The following is a 22,925-nucleotide window of genomic DNA, read 5'->3' on the forward strand; positions in this document are numbered from 1 at the left end:
ATAACTATCCCATTTGTTGCAGTTTTTATATGAGTCCTGATCCCTGCCATCTAAAAACTAAATCACTGCCACCTTCCTCCCAATTATTTCATAAATGAAAATAAACCCAGGAATCTCTAGGAGTTACTATGACTGATGTTGAGAATCACTGTTCTATAGCAACAAGAATAAAGGCAGCAGAAATAATGAGTAAAGTGCGGGTTGGCTGGGTAAGGTGGAGGTAGGAGCAGAGTTAGTTCTATCTCTTACATGTGAGAATGGAGGATGGTGTTTTGGAGGTTAAAATGGAGAGAAAATCTATAAGTAAAAAAGATAATGAATTAAGGAAATATAGTTGACTGCTGGAAAGAGTTCTGGGCTCAGATAATGCTGGGATCCAAAAAAGGAAGTCAAGCATCATGGCTCTATAACATTTTCCTTGTCACACCAGCTGCACCAGTTGGATTTAACCAGGCTTGGGGCTATTTTTTCCTAGGTGACAACAAATGAAGGGGGCATTATAGATAATACAGCAACATGATGAAGTATAAAGTGGTTTAGTTGTGTGGCATAACTTTAAAGATGGAATTTTTGGGATGGAGAAAGGGACAATAACCCCGAAGTGTCAATAAATACCAAGCCCTATAGCATAAATGTCTGATAAGTTGCCACTACATATGAGAGGGCCACAGGGGTAGCAGTATCCTCAAAAGAGAACCTGCTTTTAGTTGACTCAAGAAGGTTCAGAAGATAAGGACACAGGGATTTTTCTGTGATCAGACTGTAGGTTCTAGAGCAAACAATGGAAGAATTTGGAGATTTGGGGCATGTTCAGCCATGGCCTCAATGAGAAACAGATGGTATGCTTGGATGGGGCCACCTGAGTTTGAGAAGAGATGAGTTAAGCAAAGGAACTATTTGTAAAATTCTGGGGAAATGGTAAGAGAGTGACAGCACCCTGAAGAGGCAAGAGGAGGGACCCAGAGAATAAGCAGAATTGCATGAAGAGGCACCTGACAGAAGCTAAGACCTTTTTGGTCCGAAAAATGCTAACCCATAGGGACACCACAGGGAGGGAGCCTGAGGGATAAATATACCAACCCCATTCTTCCCTCTGTCTCTCCTATCTTCTGCAGGTGATTTCCACTGGCTGAATCCAATCAGAAGCCAAAGTACGAGGAAAATGTTGATGCAGCATATGTTGGTCAGTATTCTGGGCACAGAACTGGGTGAAGAAGTCTCAAGAGTGAATCTGAAGAAGTGGGAGATGGAGTCAGATTATGGGATGCATAGACCTCTAAGGACTTGAAAGTCTTGATTATGAGGGATGACCCAGGAGTCCTGGGATTTCATGTGACTCTAGTGAACAGAAATAAAGAGTATGATGAAACAAATCCTAATGGTCTTCTTGGCAAGCTGTGATGGGTTAGCTGTGAATGTTTCAGTTAAGAGGAGAATAGAGAGATAACAAAATCATTAAAAGCATATGGAGTTCTCTGGCTCTGTCTTCAATTTGTTATGCTTTGTATAATATTTTACATATATTTAGTTCCATAAAAATTTTTGACAAATTTCAAATGAAAAATTCCATTCAATACTTACCAAAGAACATCTTAATAATAAAAGATCTATATTTAGCATATTTATGAGTTGGGCTATGTTTCATATATGAATATGATATGAATTATTTTTTTGATATTTCACATAAAATTCCATGACGTATGCAATGCTATCATCCCCATTTTCTTTTTTTTTTTTTTAAGATTTTATTTATTTATTTGACAGAGAGAGACACAGCGAGAGAGGGAACACAAGTAGGGGGAGTGGGAGAGGGAGAAGCAGGCTTCCCGCCAAGCAGGGAGCCCGATGCGGGGCTCGATCCCAGGACCCTGGGATCATGACCTGAGCCGAAGGCACACACTTACCCGACTGAGCCACCCAGGCGCCCCTCATTCCCGTTTTCTAATTAAAGAAACTGATGTCAAAAGAAAGTAAGTAACTTGCCATATTTACACAGGCACTTAATGATAGAGCCAGAATGCAAACCTGCCTTGTACACACTATAACAAATCTAACAAACATGCAAGAAAAATAATACAACCATACTGACTCTCAAACATGAGAGGGAGTAGTAGAGAAAAAAAAACAAAAAAAACAAAAAACTAAACTAAATTAAAACATATTTTGAAAATGAATTTTCAAAAACTGCATTTTCAAATTAAAACACTAGTAATCTGAAACATTAACAGCTTTATTTAATTTGATGAGTAAATTCATTACAAATTTTAACTCTACATATAAAATTAATAGAGTAGAAGCTTCTGGGTGGCACAATCAGTTGAGTTACAGCTAAGGTCATGATTTCTGGGTCCTGGGATCAAGCCCATGTCATGCTCCACTCAGCAGGGAGTCTGCTTGAGATTCTCTCTCTCTCTCTCTCTCCCTCTGCCCCTCCCCCTCAAATGAATAAATAAGTATTTCTTAAAAAGCAATAGAGTAAAGGTGATGTATGCAACATACAGAACTGGATTCCGTACTGAAGTCCCAACTCTGCCACTCATAGTGCCAATCACATGGCACTGCTACGAGGCCTAAGTGAGAAATGCAGTCTCCTTTAGAGACTGTCTGGCCCATGGTCAATGCTCAATACATGCAGAGAAAATGACAATGAGTCAGCAGTTCATGTCCTCAAGGACAAAGGGGAGAGTTTTATAATAATAATAATAATAATAATAATAATAATATCACAATTATATGCTCACCTTAATAATTATTTGCTAAACATGCCAGTTTGAACAGTTTGTTCAAGCAAAACAAAGTTTTAATGACTATCCAGCATATCATTATCTGAATTAGTTCTATGTTAATGAAATTCTTCTGTTGTCAGTTTAAGTTATCAAATATAACTGATTCAGATCATGATCTTTTCGGGTGGGGTTGGAGTTACAAAACAATTGTCAGAAAAGATCATCACAGTGACGTGTAGTAGAGAATTAAAAGATATAAAAAGTTCATCTGAAAAGTAGTTTGGAGTCACTGACTAAAATTAAGGTTCTAAAGACAGAGGCTTAGCCAGAAAAAAATAAAACAGTATCTATAACAGTAAAATTGCCAAGAAATTATTAAAACTGAAGTTCTTAAAAAAAAACAAACTGAAGTTATAAGAGAATGTTAATTATATTAAAATTACTACTTAATAAGAAATCATGCGTGGAAATTTCAATTTATATATTTACTGAACCCTTTATTGTATGCTTCCAACTTATTCCTGATATCTGAAGACCCTTGAACTCAATAATGCTATTTGACATTACATATCCATGACCCATCCATTCTCAGTGACTTCTGGATCCCCGGGCTTCATGGTCCATAAGTAGTTGCTATCTATCTTCATTTCTCTAGTGGTAGAGACTGTCAAGGCTTGAGCATCCTTGCTCCCTGATGTTTTAAAGCCCCTGATAGCTTTTAATTTTAATTGTGATTTGAATCTACTTACAAGCATACAGAATGAATAATCAAAAGAACTCAATGGACTAGGATCATGTCTTTTGTTCCAGGAGCCTCTCTTATTAACATTTTGCCTTTTGTATTAACATCTGATTTTTGCATTGCCATCTCAGTTCCCATTTTTATGTAAATAACGGCTGACCTCTGGCACTGGATGTGCTATTAAAAATGCACACTTGGAAGCACATGTATTTACTAATTAGAATGACTCAGAGGCTTTGTGGGAACAGTGAAAAACAGCTTTCATGATGGTTAAGTTTTCCCACTTCTTGCTAGCACTTAAATTTTAAATATTCTTCTTTGTTCACCTGAACTTTACGCATTAAAATATATATATATATATATATATATATATATATATATATATATATATATAAAACTTTAAAAAAGGCACCAAAGATGGTTGGCAAATAATGTAATGAAATGTTTCAGTGGAGCTAAAAGATTCCGAGAGCTGGGTAAATCTGATGTAAATGTGAAATCTGACATTGTGCTACTAAGTTTATATGTAGGAGAACTTAGACATTTTTTGTTATTGTATGGAAGGCTTCAATTTCATATTTTTCAATTACATTAATAGAAATTAATTTATAAATAAATCTCATAAAGTAATTCTTTAGGACTTTCCAATTCCAATTGATTTTAAATTAATTTCTACTTGAAAAACATAGTTAAATTCTCATTTTTATTAATTTTGAGCCCCTCACACAAAAGATACATAGTTAGTCTACTTACTTTTGCATTTGAATAGATTAAATATTACCACATTGGAATTTCATTAGCATTTATAGTCCCTGCCTTGTGCTATTGGGAAACAAATGTCTTCGGACATCTGATTGATGATTTGGTAGAGTGAACTACCTTTAAAATTAGTAATGTAATATTAATAATCATCGTATGAGTTTTTTAAATAAGATGCTTTGACATTCAGGTTTTTTTTTTTTTCATCTGATCTAATAAACAGGATATGAACAGATAATTCTGTTCATTATAATCACTCTTGACATTTGGACATTTCTCTGTGTGTGTGTGTGTGTGTGTGTCTGATAGCTTTAAAAAATGAATATTTTTTTCTGATACAAATGTAACATATTCTTGGGTTAAAAAACAGAAAACACGGAAATATAAATTTTTAAGAAAAAGTTGCCCACAAACCCCTCAAAAATACTTTTAATAATTTGCTACATAATCTCCCAGACTTGCTTCTGTATGTGGTTATAGGAGTGGGATACCCTCTCCCCCCACAAAAAAAATGTGGTCAAACTTCCATAATATTTTATAATAATTGGGCTGTTTTAACATTATATGGTAAATATTCCATAGGTTAATAAAGAATTGCTATTACCTTTATAACAGTTACATAGCTTTAAATTATGTTGAGATATCATACTTTTTATTTAATGAAATTCTTCCTAATTGACATTTTAGTCATTGCTATTTTGATACCATAAATAATACCAAAATATTTTTTGTACATTTTTGCCCTTTTCCAATTATTTTTCTTTGCATAAATCACTAGAGGTGAAATTGCTAGGTCAAGCTGTATGCACATTTTTAATTTTTATGCATATTGCCTTCCAGAAAGGTCGAACAAATTTCCAGACTGGTCAGTAGGATATGATAGTGATTATTTCCACATATCCTCTCCAATTAAAGTGGGTTAAAGTGCCAAATAGATGAATATCTCTTTATTTAACTTACCTTTTTTTTTTACTCACTGATGATTGTGAGCATCTTTACATATGCCTAGTGTACTTTTATAAGACTTTAAGAAATATGTATCTGCCATATATGTGGCAGAGTTTTCCTAGTTATTTTCTTCTCAGTACTTTTATAGTGATGGCTATTATTACTGAGTAGAAGTTTTAAATTTTTATGAAAGAAATACTAATTAAATTGATTAAGCTAATCTTAAGTACAAATGAATGTGTTGACAATTACTTCCATGTAGTGAATATTTTTTCTTTTATTTATTACTTTAGCTCAGATTCAAAATTCAAGAGGTCCTTCTTCTGAAAATAAAGTAGCTTTGTATTCTTAAATGCTTGTCTAAAGCCAAGGAGAATATGCTCACCTGCCTGTAATACAATTGCAGTAAAAATTATATACTTTAGCTTCTCCAGTATTTGCTCCCCAGGGCAGAAAACATCTTTTACCACTCCAATTGTGTTTTTTCTATTCTTCCCATTCCCCAAATTTCTATATCTGTACCAATTGAGCACAGGTAGCTCCAACCCATGTATTTTCATAGATAAATTTTGTATTTGTTGTGACAGAACATTTTCTTGAGAAATTTTGTGCCAGTATCTACTGGGAAGTTATTGACCCTTTGTTTCTAAAAATATTTTATGATAGTCCAGTTGATGTTTCTTCCTTAAATAAAAAATAATTAAAACAACCATAATATTATTGTATTTATACTCAAGATCTCAATGATTTAAACTGAAAAATGATTAAGCATTTTTCTTATATAAGAGAAGTGAATGCTGTGGCCAAAAACAAGAGTTGTTTTTATAATAAACATTATTTTAAATTTATTAGTAAAAATTTTTGAAAGAAGTAACTCTTAACTAAATGGAAATTTTAAAAAGGAACCGTGTCAAGAAACAGAGAAATTTTCCCAGAAAGAGAAATTATTGATTTTATATGTTATAATGCTTAAGTAAACCTTGTCAAGGAAGAAAGTGTGAAATAAAACTATATAGCTCTGACCAATCAGTCATACAATTTAATTGGGATCACGTAATTCTTATATTTCTTATTTCTTCATTATACAAATGAGAAAACTCAGACTCTTTTGAATGAATCAGGCACAATAAGGTATATTCATAATACTGTCAATCAAGTCTGAGCATAGAATAAAAACTTTTTTAGATGTTTGAGGACTCAAGATAAATATTTCACATGTATCCTTTCTTAGAAAATGAGTGACAAATGCACTTCTGGAAATAAAGGAGTAAACCAATTAAAACAAAAATATGAAGAATCAAACAAAGGAAGACCCATCAGGGAAGTCCTAAGATGATGGAAGTACAGCAGGCCCAGAGAGAAACCAGATCAAAATGGAGCAGGAAGAAGAGGGATTGTAAGGGGGAAAAAAAATGAAAGGGGCGCCTGGGTGGCTCAGTCCCTTAAGTGTCTGCCTTCAGCTCAGGTCATGATCTCAGGGTCACGGAATCGAGCCCCATGTCAGGATCCCTGCTCAGCGGGGAGTCTGCTTCTCCCTCTCCCTCTGCCCCTCCCCCTGCTTGTGCTCTCTCTCCCCCCCTCTCTCTCTTCCTCTCTTAAATGAATAAATGAAATCTTTAAAAAAAGAAAAAATGAAAATTGATATATTAGCTGATAGAGTTTACCATTTGAAAAACACTGCATATCTGAGGAGATATGTAGAAAATATAATGGCAATATACAGACAACTGAATATCTGAAAAAAATTAAAACCTATAACTTCTAGAAAAATATGGATATATAAGGGAGGAAGTATAATTATACATGGTGCACTGTGTGGTTCTTCAGTGAACATTTTTTACAGATAATAATAAGAAAAACCCTAATTGCCAGTTCAAATTAAATGGCAGTATAATTAATTGGGAGGATGAGAAAGGAAGAAAGTCAGGATCTAAGAATTGGCTGTAAGAGGTATGTCTTAACACATCATAACTGTTAGATAGAAGAGTCTGCAATTGGTGGGACAAAAGTAGCAGTAGGAACATAAGATAAATTACAAAACAAACATCTGGAAAGATTGAAAAGAGTTGCCCATGAGAAGCAGAAGGTACAAAGGAATGGGTCAGAGCATGACTCACTCTTAGGAAACTTTTTGTAATATCTGGTTTTCAAACACTTTACACACATCCCTTACCTTGATACGACTAATTGATTCAGAGTAATTTTTCAAAAGGAAACAATGCAAACATTACCTTGATACAAAAAATATCACAAGTGTATGGTTGCTCAAAACTTGAAGACGATCCCTGTCATTAAGTGGAGGTGCCTCTGCTCAGTACAGGATTAGCCTAGAACTCTTTGGATGCCAAATGCACATACTTGTGAGACACTGTTCCACTGGGATGAAGAATTGGTTAGCACAAGTATTATTTTTATGTTGAAAATTAGTATTTTCTGACCCTTTATTTTTGCTGTAGGTCTTTAAATCCCAATTCCCATCACCGGCAGCTTATTAGTTCATTTTCCCCCCTTAATCTTAAGGCAGTTTTGAAGGTAATATGATTTTAAGCCTGTATAAAAACTAATGATAGCAAAGATGACATGGTGGGTCACCTGAATGGTGCAGTCAGTTGAGCGTTGGACTCTTGATTTCGGATCAGGTCGTGATCTTCCAGTTGTGAGATTGAGCCCCACGTTGGGCGCATCAAGTCAGCACGGAATCTGCTTAAGACTCTCTCTTCCTTTGTCCCTCCCCACCTCACCCCACCTGCGCATATTCTCTCTGGGATGGAGTTCCGCAAGGGGCTCCCTGCTCAGTGGGGAGCCTGCTTCTCCCTCTCCCACTCCCCCTGCTTGTGTTCCCTCTCTCGCTGCCTCTCTCTCTGTCAAATAAATAAATAAAATCTTAAAAAAAAAAAAAAGGATTTTAAATACTCATTCTTCCACATTCATCAGGAAGTAGACTTAGGTTACTCTTTTAATAATTGCATATTGCTTATGAAGGTAATGCATACTTTGTGGATAACAGAGAGAGAAGCAATGGGCTAGGACTAGATATTCTCTCATGATAGACCTCAAATTCTTGTACAGATAAGAGACAGATGACATAAACCAGATGCATCTTTTCTCTCTCTTTCTATTAATGCTTTTTAAGGCTCTAAGAATGGGAATGCAGAGATAGTCTACTCTTTCAAGGCAGTATTCGGATTCTTTTATCAAAGGGGTAGATATCATACCTGACATTCTGATTGTCATGACATGCTGGCCTAAGACAAAACATGATTATAAAAACTGGGAGCCCCATTTTAATACTCTTTTATTATTTTATCCTTTCACATATATTTAGAGGTTACTGTATCTAGGGACACAAATATGAATGGAATAACTCCTATCTTTATTTTCTCTTGGTCTACTTGTGACCCAGACTTGAATATGTAGATGCATATGAATATGTTTTTTGAAGTTTCAAAGGGGGGTCTCATAGACATATAAGTAAAATGCTGACATAAGGAGAGTTTGAAATTAGGCAGGACTTCATAGTGCATACACTTGATAGAAAATTCATCAGTTTGAAAAAGAGGTGCCCAGATGACTACTGCATTCCAGCCAGAAGAATGAGTACCTAAAGATTGTAGAGGCAAGAGAGATAATAGGAATTCCAAGAATTTCAAGTTTTAATGTATTTAAAGAATCTACTTTGTGTGTGATTGTGTGTGTGATTGTGTGTGATTGTGATCATCACAGGCCTCGCCTGCCAGGGGTTTGGATTTTATTTTAGAGACTATTATACATTATACTCATATATATATATTTAAGCAGCAAGATAATCTAGTTTGTCTCTTAGTAATATCAAAATGGTTGTACTATTGAGTTATGGTTTTCAATTATTTTTTGGTATGAGAATCTTTCTCATATTAGAATACATTGTGATAATATTGCAGTGTCTCAGAGTTCAGAACTCATTTCATGAAGGATGAGTTGAAGAGATGCAAGGCAGAAGGCATGAAGCCATTTAAAGCAGTAATTCTCAAAGTTTAATGTGCCTATGGATCACCTGCGCATCTCGTTAAATTCAAACCATGATTCTTTAGGTCTGGGGAAGAGCCAGAGATTCTGCATTTCTCAAAAGTTCCAGCTGAATGTCTTGAATAAGAGTATATTGTTCTTCATATATCCAAGTTACAAAGTCCAGTCACTGGTTATAAACACTGTTCTCCAATTCTGAAGAGAGTTTTGGTATTTCTCAGCCTGAGAACATAGTAGATATCCTGTACAATAAAAAGAAAAAAAGAGCCAAAGCCTGAATCCTATAGAATAGCATCTAACACTGCTACCAATTTTATGTAAATCTCAGAATTTTTAAGTAATTTCTGCCTGAATTTATTTCAAAGTGATGACCTAGAATTCGAACACATTAAATGTACACTCCTAAGAGAAATTTTGAGTGGTTTTAGAGCTAAAAATGCTTAGAATATTTTTAAAATCTGTATGCATTTTACTTTCTCCCTGTATTGTATAGTTTTAATGAGAATTTCAGGATAATCTTTCTAAATCCCTAGTATCTTTCTTACTTTTATCTCTCAAGATGAGTCAAAAGGAACATCTAACTGTTGCCATTTACATTGATGTGTAAATTTGGTCATACATATTTTATAGAGACACGTAAATGACTCCGCTGAAGCCGAATCACCTGTTTATCCCTTGGTACATGTGTGTACCCTGCTTAAAAGCACAACAGTTGCAGATACCTGCTTAGCATAAGCAGCTTATTAAAATGCAGTAAGGAGGAGAATATCTTTGTGAGCAATTTTTTTACAGTATTAATAACCCTGATAGAAAAACAATAGAACACAGATACGGACCTTTACACCAGTGAACAGTCTAGATTCTTTCAGTGTGAGTTGATACAAAGGATTTAATGGTTTCAAAGAGGTTAATGCCCAATGAAAGGGTTCACATTCCTAGAAAAGGCAAAAAGGTAAGGAGAATGAAAGAGAAAATGCATGGAAAACAGTAGAGAATTTTCACTTGGGACCTACTTGAATGTTGGCAAATAGTAACAAAATTTAGAAAAACTTATCTAAGCTAAAATAAGTCTTTCTCTTTTTTTCATTATATGGTATTTTCAGATTTATCTCACTGGATACTGATCAAAAAAAATGGAGAAATTAAATAAAACACTGATTTTTAAGTAAAGTCAGATCTCATTCTCTATACTGACAGTTTATTTATGACTTAAAATTAGTGTTTTCAAATTTGGGGGATATCAAAATAAGTGTGTTGACAAGAGTGATCATAGGGTTTTCTCTATAACCTTAAATAGTATTAAAGAAAGGCAATATTGATGTTTATTTCACACTGAAAATTACTGCTAACCACTGAAATCAAGTTTTGTTAATTTATGTTTTAATTATGATAGCAATTAGCAGTATTTTTTTTTCCTTTTAGCATGCATATAAACAGGTGGAAGGACAGATTTTCAAAGAAAGTTGCAGTCTAGAAATCTGCTTCTGTTTATAGCAAATTTAGAATAGGTTAGATGGAGATTTGCTTTGATAATTGCCTATCTGGACATTAAAAACCATGGAACATCAGACTTTATATCCTTGTCATCTTCCATGAGTGAATCTCTGTAAGCTGCCCACTCTACAGAACATGCTTTTATCAGAAACGAACAAACAAACAAACTGACAGCTTTTGAAGTGAGTAAATGATTGCTGGGTATCTGTTGCATGGAATGCTAGGTATTGCTAGCAGACATTTGGGGGCAATCTGGTTCCATAGGGGTGTATGCCTTTCATTGCTCTTATTGGTCTGTTAAGCAGCTCTGTACAGAGAAAGTAACTGTGGAAAACTGATGTGATGTAAGTTATTCCTGTTTACAGAGTTGATAGTTAATTATGTCTGTTGGAGACACAATTGATTTCCTTCATCCCAACCCACCAGGGTGGAAGAGATCATTCCAAACAATACATTTTATTTTCTTTTTGATATTGACCAGTTTTGCATATATTAGCAAATTTATTTTAGTCTTCCTGATTGTCTATATACATGTCTATTCTTAGGAATATTGAACCAGTTTTGGCATCTCACTGGTTCGTTTATCAGTTACAGAGTAAAATAAGATGTTTCACACATAGTTATTTTAAATTTATATGTGCATGGTAATTTTACCTTTAAAAATATATACAGCTTAAAAAATATATATATATAGCCTTTAGCACTTGTCGATATATAGATAGAACCTCATATCTTTAGACATGGTTTATCATCCAGATGTTTAGAACATAGACGTCTGGATAAGAATATACTACACATTATATCCTTGTGTATTTTCAAGTTCACATGAGAATTCCATGCAAGTGAAGACAATTCTTTTACATAAAAAACTATTAAATTATTAAGTAAAATAGTTCTTAAACAAGGTATATGGGAAATTCAATTTGGTAAATTGCAATAATCTCACCTTTTTTTACGCTACTCATCAAATGCTGTAACTATTCTTTTTTATGTTCAGGATATTCTATGTGAATATTTGCCCTTTAACTATATGCTGGCATTTTTGCTGTTGTTGTTTACCATGCAGTATATTTATTCACTATTATGTGTGATGCCTAGCCCCCTGCAATTTTAAAATATGCTGTATGCCTTTTTAAATTTCTTTCGATTAACAGGAATCCATAAATCATTTATATAAACTATTTAGAAAATTTAATCTGTGATTCAAGAAGCTTAGAATCATGAACCAGGCAAGATCCAGAGCTTTGCAACCTGTATGTCATAAATGGGTTGTATTTTTAATGCTGACATAATGATGCAGTGAAGGAGAAATGTATGATTCAAACTAGGAAGAGGATGACTCTGTTGCAAAGACTTTGAGAAATTAAAAAAGAATGAGCTCTCGAGGACAAGGAGGGGTTGGATTTGGATAGAAGCCTGAATACAATATTTGATGATGCAAATGAGAAAAAAGAGAGAGAGTCGGGGCGCCTGGGTGGCTCAGTCGTTAAGCGTCTGCCTTAGGCTCAGGTCATGATCCCAGGGTCCTGGGATCGAGCCCCGCATCCGGCTCCCTGCTCCGCAGGAAGCCTGCTTCTCCCTCTCCCACTCCCCCTGCTTGTGTTCCCTCTCTCGGTATGTCTCTCTCTGTCAAAAAAAAAAAAAAAAAAAAAAAAAAATCTTTAAAAAAAAAAGAAAAAAGAGAGAGAGATTGGTAACTATGGTTGTGGTTAGTCCTTAAACAATTACATCTATTTTGTCTCTGCAACCTGAGGTAAGGTCATCAGATGATACTGAGGCACTATTATTCCAGGTTTAGAAATGACAAGATGATCCTCAGAAGCAAAGGTAACAATTTGGGCAGGTGGAAATGCATACAAAATTCTTCAGGAAACTGTGAGCTATCTAGTGTGTCTAAATAGCTATATATGTTAGAAGGAGGGAATGATGATAGCCTGAAGTCAAATGGCAAGAGTCTTAGATGTTATTTCTCGATTAGGGATTTATTTGCAGGTAATGAAGAATTGTTAAACTTTTTGATCCACTGAGTAACATCATGAGAGCAATGTCAAAAGATTTATTCAGCAGATGAATAAAAGGCAATTTTAAATAGAAAAGATTAAGAGCAAATAAATTGGTTAAAAAGCTTTTATAATAGTACATGTTCCAGGCCATAAGGGCTGAATTTAAGTACTGTTGGTAGAAAAAGAAAGATGAACAAAATAGGGAAAAATTCACAGAAAATTGAGGAAAGTTCCTCCAAAGGATAAAATCTCTAGATAGTAGTTTATTCAAAGAAGTGTATACTATTGGTATGTTATAACCCACAATATAGTAAATGAAAGTAGTTTTTCCTCTTTTTTCCTACCATCTATCTCTAGGATATAATTTCACTAATGCTACCTAATATCATCATGTTATCATATTGTTCCCAATATGTTCCATAAGCATATGCTTAAATAATGAAGAGATTTCTAGAGAAAAACAAGATAATTGCACTTTGTGCAAGCATTGGTTTACTGTGAATATGTGATAAATTAAACAGAAGTAACACAAAGGTAAAATCTGCTGCTCTGTACTTGATATTCACAAATCACAGAATTCTGTATTTTCTAAGCTAGTAAGACTCTTGGCAATCTTTTTTTTTTTTTTTTTTTCCTTAAGTAGACTCCATGCCCAGTGTGGAGCCCAGTGCAGGGCTTGAACTCACAACCCTGAGATCAAGACCTGGGCTGAGATCAAGAGTCAGACACTTAACTGACTGAGCCCTCCAGGTGCCCTTACCTCTTCATTTTATATATAAGGAAAATGAAGCAAAAGATATTAAAACTAAACTAAACAAAAATAGCTTGTGCAACACTACTTGTAATTAGTAAGTGGTAAAGTTATTTTTGTTTCTTACAAAGTCTTCTTTATTTTTCACTTGGAAGCTTCTGAGTTTCAGTTAGAAAAATAATCACCTGAGTCAGAATTCACGGTTTGCTCTCAAGGACTGATTTGCTGGTGGTGTACAACAAAAATATTTCTCTGTGTATATGTATAGCCCCTTCACTAGAGTTATTTTTTTCAGAGCACTTGTAGTATGCTTCCTTATATGTGCCCATTCAAGTGTTCTGAGACCAATTCTTTGGAGAGATTTTGAAGTATCCTCACTCTCAGATCCTTGGGGTCACACTTTACTGGGCTTGTGATAGCCTTGCAAAACTCCACAGTTGTTTGAGGGTGTGGGAGACATATGCGCGACTGCCAACCTTACTCACCATACAGAAATTGGAAGACATTTCAGGATAGCCTTTATTAGTGTATAATTAACTAATCAGGTTTATTCGAAAATCATGTTTACAGCTAGCTTAAGCATTTAGGATTTAGGACTCTATAAATTGTGTAATATTCATATTATTAGTTTCTTACAAAAATTATTTCCAGGACTTCTTTTGATCCTTCAGGATATGTCAAAAAAAAAAAAAAAAAAAAGCCACGTTAAAGACGAATAAAAATAAGAATTGAGTTGTATATTTTTGTAAGGGTTTGAAATAAAAATATTGTAAAGAATATACATATTTAATCAGCAAAAACAAAAAGCCAGAATAGTTATTTTATCTCTCAGCAAGAATAATACCAAGAGCAGTGTTCAAGAGATGGTTCTAGCAATTTCTTAGGTTATTGCTGGAAGTTACCAAAAGAATGTCAGGGTTGTGGTGGGTGGGTAGATGCTGCACGGATGGCTGGAGCACCTACTCACTAGCTCCCGTCTTCCATTCCTTGAGGAGTGTCTGTGGGGGTTCTAGGACTTCTTTTTATTATTACATGTTTTTCCCTGCTTTGTTAAATAAGAGCAAGGTCTTTGAACCATTTATTTTCTCCTCTTTTCATATAAACTTAAAGAATAGATTTTTTAAAAGATTTTATTTATTTATTTGACAGAGAGCACAAACAGGGGGAGCTGTAGGCAGAGGGAGAGGGAGAAGCAGGCTTCCCACGGAGCAGGGAGCCCGATGAGAGCCTCCATCCCAGGACCCTGGGATCATGACCTGAGCCAAAGGCAGATGCTTGACCAACTGAGCCACCCAGGTGCCCCTTAAAGAATAATTTTAATGAAACATCTGGTTTCTTTTTCTTCAAGAATATGCATTGCTAGATGTCTACTTCCCTGATTACTTAATACCCTTAGTCCTTTATATCTTTTACATTTATTTGAAAACTCTTCACTTGCTTCAAAATCGGCATCACATTTTATAGTAATTTTTGAAATTATTTTTTTTTCATAGCTCAATTTTATAAAAATATTTGACTATGCGATAGGGACAAAAACAAACCAGAACAAAAAGAAAAAGAAAAGAGACTCCTGTAAAGACAAAGGGAGTAGTGGAAATCATGAAGCCACCCACTTGTCCCATAGTTGATATGGTAGCTGGACATATCGCAAAACAGGCTGACTCACTTTGCTGACAAGAGAATATATCTACCCCATTATCAAGAAGAGAACTTTAACTTCCTTAATTTCAATAATTCACCATGGTGAAAACTAAATATATTCTGTGGTATTACATTAAAGAATGATGAAGAAAAATGAGTAGAGTTTTAAAAGCTTTTTTAATCTGGTTTCCATGCTTATTCTATTATTGCGTTCCAGTAAGTAGGCTTGAATATCTCATCTTCTAGGACTATTTTTTTTTTTTGAGACAGAAAAATAGATTTTATTATGGATCACCATCTACAGAATGTTCCTTTTGATTGCGTTTTCTCTTTTTAGTGTTTGTTAGAAAAAGGATGATAGCAATTAGAGGAATGTGGGCTAATCTAACAAAAAAAAAAAATATTTTAAATTACATCAGGTCTTTATGCTTTACTCTTGTCTATGATAGAATATCTTAACATAATAGCCTAAGTACCAAAGCAATTTGATTATATCATTCTTGAGTTGTAAGTATGTGTTTGATTGAAAAGTCCAGTTTTTAAAATATACTTGATGACATTAGGCCATATTATCTGGAAATTGCCCAGAAGTTTCTAGTAAACTTACTAAATTTTTGTGTGGCATTGTATGATGTTAAGGAAGAAGAACATATTTTTGTCTTGCTATACCAATTCTGAAAATAAATTATAGGGTGTAGAGAAGACTATAGATAAAAGATGAAAAGTACTCCATTAAATAAGAACAAATTATAAGATCATCATGGTTAATATATTTTTAAAAATCTAGTAAATATGTGCTCGCTTCAGCAGCACATATACTAAAAATCTAGTAAATGTGCTCTTCAATATTAAAACAAACAAACAAGGGGCGCCTGGGTGGCTCAGTCGTTAATCGTCTGCCTTCGGCTGAGGTCATGATCCCGGGGTCCTGGGATCGAGCCCCGCATCGGGCTCCCTGCTCTGCGGGAAGCCTGCTTCTCCCTCTCCCACTCCCCCTGCTTGTGTTCTCTCTCTCGCTGTGTCTCTCTGTTAAATAAATAAATAAAATCTTTAAAAAAATAAAAAGAAATAAAAATAAAAAAATAAAACAAACAAATAAAAACAAATCCCAAGAGTTACGGCAAGAAACTGAGGTGAAGCAAAACTTAGGACTGATATCTACTTCTATACAGTCTTTTGGGGGATGGAGAGACAAGTGAAAAAACTTTTCTGTAGATAATATCTTTGTACTTTAGAATTAATAATTAAACACAAATGGTTATTGTTACCTATGTATTATTTGTAAATAAGAATTTCAAAATATATATGTTTCCTCTTAATGGTGGTTTTGTTTACATCCTATTTTTGGTCATTTTAATAATCTGCTAGTTCTCAGGTAAGTAAAAAATTAGATTCTTCGTCTGCCTTCTGCTCAGGTCATGATCCCAGGGTCCTGGGATCGAGTCGCACATTGGGCTGCCTGCTCGGCGGGAAGCCTGCTTCTCCCTCTCCCACTCCCCCTGCTTGTGTTCCTGTTCTCACTATCTCTCTCTCTGTCAAATAAATAAATAAAATCTTTAAAAAAACAAAAATTAGCTTCTTATAGAAAGTATAATTAAGGAATGGAAAATATTATAAAAGTAATAGGAATTTAAATTGTCCTATACCCTGTACTACCTAATATTAATTGTGATTATCTTCATGTTGGCATTTAGTTTTCAGGGCTAGAAAGTTCAATAAATTTGAGCCAGAAACTGGGGTAGTCATCTAAGGTACAATAGTGTGCAAGCCTAAGATATAATAGTATGCTATTACTAAAATACGGCTAGGATAGTCATTTAAGATATGATTCTATGCTCATGGATTTAGAACCTCTTTGGAGAGATAGCTACTAACCGAATGAAATCACACTGATAAATGTATACTTTTAAACTCAGGACAGTACTCTAATGCAGTCCTTATGAAATTGTAAAATGCACACAAATCACTGTGAAACTTGTTAAAATGTAAATTCTACGGCAGCAGGTCCAGAGTAGAGTTCAAGGTTCTGTAGTTTTATCAAGCTCTTTGGGGACGTTGGTGGTGCTAGCCCACAAACCACATTTGTTTGGGTTTGTTTGGGTAGTGTTTTAGATTTCTCCAGAGAAACAGAACCAATAGGAGAGGGATGATAGATACATGATAGATACATAGATAAAGATAGATATGGATAATATAAATCTGTGTATAGTTATAGTTATGTATATCTATCTTATGAATCTGTGTATCTACGCATCATTATAAAATATGAAAGACATTACAGTTTTTATTGAAAAATAAAATTTAGTTATAGTTTTACTGGAATGTTTTACCAATTTTCCCCCTTTCAACATTATCTCAAAGTGACAAAATTCCCTAAATTACAATAAATTACAAAATTCCCTAAATTACAATAAATTACAATAAAAATAAAATTACAATTCCCTAAATTACACCTAGTGTATTTGGGAGATAAATTACTTTATCTATTTATTTATTGTTCCTAGATGGAACACACTTTCACCTGGAAGATCATCTTTTAATGTGGTTTTATTTCTTCTCTGCTTGGGAGTTCCCTGTGAGCTTAGAGACTGATAGGGCAGGCAAACTGGGCAGGCCCTTCCCACTGGAAGGGCACACACTGATCAAAAAGACCAGCTCTCCCACAAAATATGCTTATTCTTAATTTAGTTTAGCTTAGTTTTTTTCCTCTGTGTGGTTGCAAGGGCACATAGCTGTGCGTATTAAACTCTTACAGGATATGCCTAGAGTCTATTGGAATTATTTGCTATTTGTTCAACTTTTTAAAAATCTTGGGCTTGGGCGCCTGGGTGGCTCAGTCGTTAAGCGTCTGCCTTCGGCTCAGGTCATGGTCCCGGGGTCCTGGGATCGAGCCCCACATCGGGCTCCCTGCTCGGCAGGAAGCCTGCTTCTCCCTCTCCCACTCCCCCTGCTTGTGTTCCTGCTCTTGCTATGTCTCTCTCTGTCAAAAAAATGAATAAAATCTTTGAAAAAAATAAAAATTAAAAAAAAATCTTGGGCTCTAAATCATTAACGAAAGCTAGAGGACTAGACTACATTTTACATTTTTAATGAGTTTTCCTTCTTCGAATTTATCAACCTTAAAGGTCTTAAAAATAAGAATAATATTAACTTCTTAGGTATTAATAAAATTATCCTCTGTGAGTAATAATCTAAAATTTGCTACTTGGGAAAGTGGCCTTTTTGTTTTTGTTTTGTTTTGTTTTACCATTAAGACAATAGATTGTGTGATTATTTCATAACCACTTTATAATATCTGTGAAGTTTTGAATAAATATTTGATTCCATGTGATATAACTAAAAAGCCCAAAATGATTTAGAAAAAATAAATAAATGAAAGAAAAAAAACCTCAAGAAACTCAAAAACCAAAAGGAAAATAAATGGTAAGACAAGAAACAACAGCTCTGAGTGTCACTTTCATTCCTGCTCCAGCTCATTTGTATAGTCATTGGGTCCTTTGTGGAAATTGGAGCAATTAGATGTGATGGGAAGGAATAAAAGAGTCTTTATTTGAGAAAATAGAATAAGTTGGGGGGAAAAATTATAATAGGGGCCAGCAGGATTGAACCTTACAAGAAGAGTGGGTTAAAGGATGGATTTGGAAACTGGACTGACTGAATTCAAACACTGACTCCACCACTATGGGATCTTGGGCAAATTACTTCTATGTACTTTTCATGATACATACAAAAGTAACTGATTCAAACAGCTGTTATGAAATCTAATATAAGCACTTAAAAGAACGCCTTGCATCTAATAATCACCCCAATATATTTTATTTTTATTTTTATTAGCCTCCAGTGCTTTAAAAAGCATCATTAATAATAAAAAATGACTGTCTCTCCTTTGTCTAGTTTAAATATCTTATAATTCATTTTTATCAATAACGCTAAGTCTTATAATAATGGTATTTCCTTAGAAAGTGTTATATTTATAATTAGAATAATATCAATTTTTAAGTCTGTCTTCCAAATAGTCCTACTTTAAACTAATTCCTGTTTCCGGTTGAAAAAAAATGTACAAATACACGTAATTACAAGTTATAGTAACCATATGAACTATATTACAGTTTAAATATTCGAAGTACCACAAAATTTGTTCAATTTTATGCACAAAAGATGAGCTTTATATGCTACATGAAAGAGATATCTGTATTTGTCATTGAGTTATGGAGACAGATTTCCAACCGCTATGTTCTTTGCCTTTTCTCTGCTCTTTAAATCTCATCAAGTTTAATTTCTCTGACTTACTGTTTATGTTATTTATCACACAGTTTCTTTTCTGTATTATAGGAAAAACTAGAACTGTCTCCATATTTTGAAAACATAATTATAAGGAAGCTTTTCATTATAGCAATATTTCCAATCCAGATTCATGTTAAAACATTCATTTTATTATCATATATGTGTTTGGGGGGAGGTGTATGTAAGGAATTAACAAAAGCTTTCATTTTTCTTTTCAGTTCAGGTAGGTAGGTTATGCAATATCAAACTGACTAGAAATATATATATGCTTGAGAGACAGCGAGAGAGTTGGGGGGCGCAGAGACAGAGGGAGAGAGAGAATCTTGAGCAGGCTCCACTCTCAGTGTGGAGCCCAATGTGGGGCTCGATTGCATGACCAAGATCATGACCTGAGCTGAAATCATAAGTAAGACGCTTAACCAACTGAGTCACCCAGGTACCCCATAGAATTATATATTTTTTAAAAATGTACAACTTAGACTATTTTTTAATTTAAAAATATAAAGAAGTCATTCAAAAAGTTATTTACCATTTACTACAAACAGCATTTATTTCCGAAAATCTCTCTTTCTTTATAAAACTACAGAATGATGAAAAACACTATGTACTTCGGTTTGTATTACTAAAGTCGAGTAGTCTATTGATAATGGAATAGCTCCAGTCAAACAAAATCAGATTTAACAAACTTCATATAAGCAATTATTTTTCCACTGACTTTAAAAGCCAAAGGATATTTTGTTATTAAAAACCGGTTTCCTAGATGGAACACACTTACAGCATAGCAAATTTTCTAAAAGAATATAAAAAAAAAATGAATTTCAAAGAATAAAACAATTTCAAGGCAAAGGCAATAACTTCCTGATAAAATATTAACCATGTTGTAATACACAACATATTTAAGCTCTTAACAGTTCTGAACTACTATATAAAGTGACCAAATAAAAATACAAGTAACATATAGTATAGTATACAAATGTTATCTATTGCCTGTAACCTAAATCTGCAAGTTTCAATATTTAAGCATTTACTATTTTAACAATGTTTTTATTTTTTCCCCAATTTCTAAAAATACTGTTCCTTAAGCCATTGTATTTTTAGGGCTACTCTACTCATTTTTAACAACATGAATAAAATAAAAGCAGACATCATTTAGTTACATAAATATTTTTCCAGTTAATATTACCTGTTAATAATTACATGGTATGAAATAGTATCTTGTATAAGAGAAAAGGAGAGGAGATGACAGAAGGAAAGAGTAAGAGTGAGACAGAGAATGCATAGAGCAGGCAGGGAAAGAAAAGCAGAAGAAGCTACAAACAGCTAATACTGGAGAGAGAAACAAATGAGGAAGTTCTATGAATATTGAACACCCTGTTGCAAGCCCAGGGATCTAAATAATAAATTCCTAAACATGTGTTTCTTCATTTAACTATTTACTGCCTGCCAAGATGATAGATTTTGCTGGATTTTAGTCAGTACTGGAGGAGCGTTAGAGAGTTGGAGACAAGATCAGTCAGGCAGATGGAGGCCAGGAAAACCGATCTTTGATCTTTCAGATCTCTATATTCTGTAAATATCTTGTCTTTTCCTTTTTCCTTTTTCTTCTTGTCCTTTTTCTTTTTCCTTCCTATGGTGGAGTTGTAACTATATTCTTAATTTCAAACTTCTGACTGAATTTCTGGAAAATGTTGTTTCTAATAGAAAATTTGATTCATTTGCTCACAGATGTAAACACCCAAAACAACACAGATCAATTTTTACTGCCGTGCTAATCATGTACTTGAATTATTGAGTAATATATGAAGCATTTATCTCACTTAGTCAGTGTCAGTGGATGTTTATGAAACGGAGCTTAGCCTTTTGTTCATTATCAATTCTGTTGCAATAAAAAGCATTTAAGAGTATATTGATGACATTTATCAGATTAATTCAACATTCTGTATGCCCACCATCTTGTTCAGTTTTTCTTTAGTTCTATAATGGACTTGCAAATAATTTCATCATCATTATAGCAATAGTTTATGGGAAATGATATAATTTTCCACAAACAAGTTTGTCTAATTTTCCAGAAGCATTTACTGTCCTTAGATAAAATAAATGATCTAAAGGAACTACCATATAGTTAAACTATACTAATTTCCCTGATATATCCTAATGACTGCACCGGCCTCCTAAATTGGTTAAGTCCCAGGGCTTTCTTAAAATCCATTCATTCAACATGTTTTCAGAGGGTAGCTGATTTTTCCTATAGGCACAGTGTTATGCAATGGTAAGCACAAATATCATTTGCTGCTCTCTGGACATTACAATCCAGCAGGATAGATAAGATAATTAAGTATGTGATTACAGGAAAGTCTGGCAAATGTGTGTCATTTCTCTTACTGCATTGCTTTCTTGTTCTTTAATAAAAATTCAAACTGATTCATTTTGTGTGTAATGCAACACCATCTAAATCATTCTTCTCCTTCCCAAATGATGACTTATTAATCAATTTGTTCTTTCATTGAATATTGTGTGTCAGTTATTTATCTAGACGTTGAAATAATAGCAATAAGCAAAGCAGATACAATCTTTGTTCTTGGAGAGCTTACATTAAGGTAGTTAAAACAGACAATAGGCACAAAAATAAATACATGCATAAATTCAAGTAGTAATTAATTCTGTAATGATAAATCAAGCAGGTTATAAGATAAAGAGTCATATGGAACAGGGAGAGAAGCTTTGAGCAGAAACCTGATGGAGAAAGAAGAACCCTGGAAATTTCTACCGGGAAGAGTATTCCAAGAAGACAGAACAGAAAGTGGTGAGACAAACTTGGTATTTTCAAGGTACTGTGGGAAGACTAAGCCAATGTGACTAGAATTAAGAGAAGAAGAAGAAAAAAAAGACAAAAACAGATTAGAAGATAAAGTCAAAGAATTATTGAGTATACACTCTAATTGAAGTTCTGTCAGACGTGTTTAAAAGTTAGATTTTGGAACAGGAAATTATTGTAGAATTTGAGCAGCAGGCCAACATAATAGGATTTATTTTTTAAAAATACAATGCTGGCTACTTTATGAAGAATTTGCTTAAGGAAATAAGAACAGAAGCAAGATCAGTTAGTTGGTATCATATGTAATAGAAATAGAGGTGATGAGCAATGGTCAAATTTGGATATATTTTTACTGTAGGGCCCATAGAACTTGCTAAAACATTATATATAGGATTTAGGTACAGAGGGCAGTAATGATTTCTAGACTTTTGGCATGAGCAAATGAGTAAATTGTTGTTCCTTTACAGACATGGGGAAGAGTAAGGGAGAAGCAGACTCTGGAGCACAAGTAACAAGAGCTCTGTTTTGGATCTGTCAAATTCATGATACCTTTTAGATATCCAAATGGAGACATCAGAAAGACAGGTAAATGCATGTCTGTAACTGAAAGAGCGTCAATTCTGAAGGCAAATGTTTTGGAGGTGTTGGCATAGGTGATACAAAATGACTTACAGGTACAAACCTGGGTGTGAACTGAGGGTAGATGGGGCGTGAATAAAGAAGAATACAAATGCAACCAGTGATAGCTCAAGAGTTG

Source organism: Mirounga angustirostris, unplaced genomic scaffold (genome assembly GCF_029215605.1).
Source record: "Mirounga angustirostris isolate CCGP_5_RB_7025 unplaced genomic scaffold, mMirAng1.0.hap1 SCAF_2, whole genome shotgun sequence".
Taxonomy (NCBI): domain Eukaryota; kingdom Metazoa; phylum Chordata; class Mammalia; order Carnivora; family Phocidae; genus Mirounga; species Mirounga angustirostris.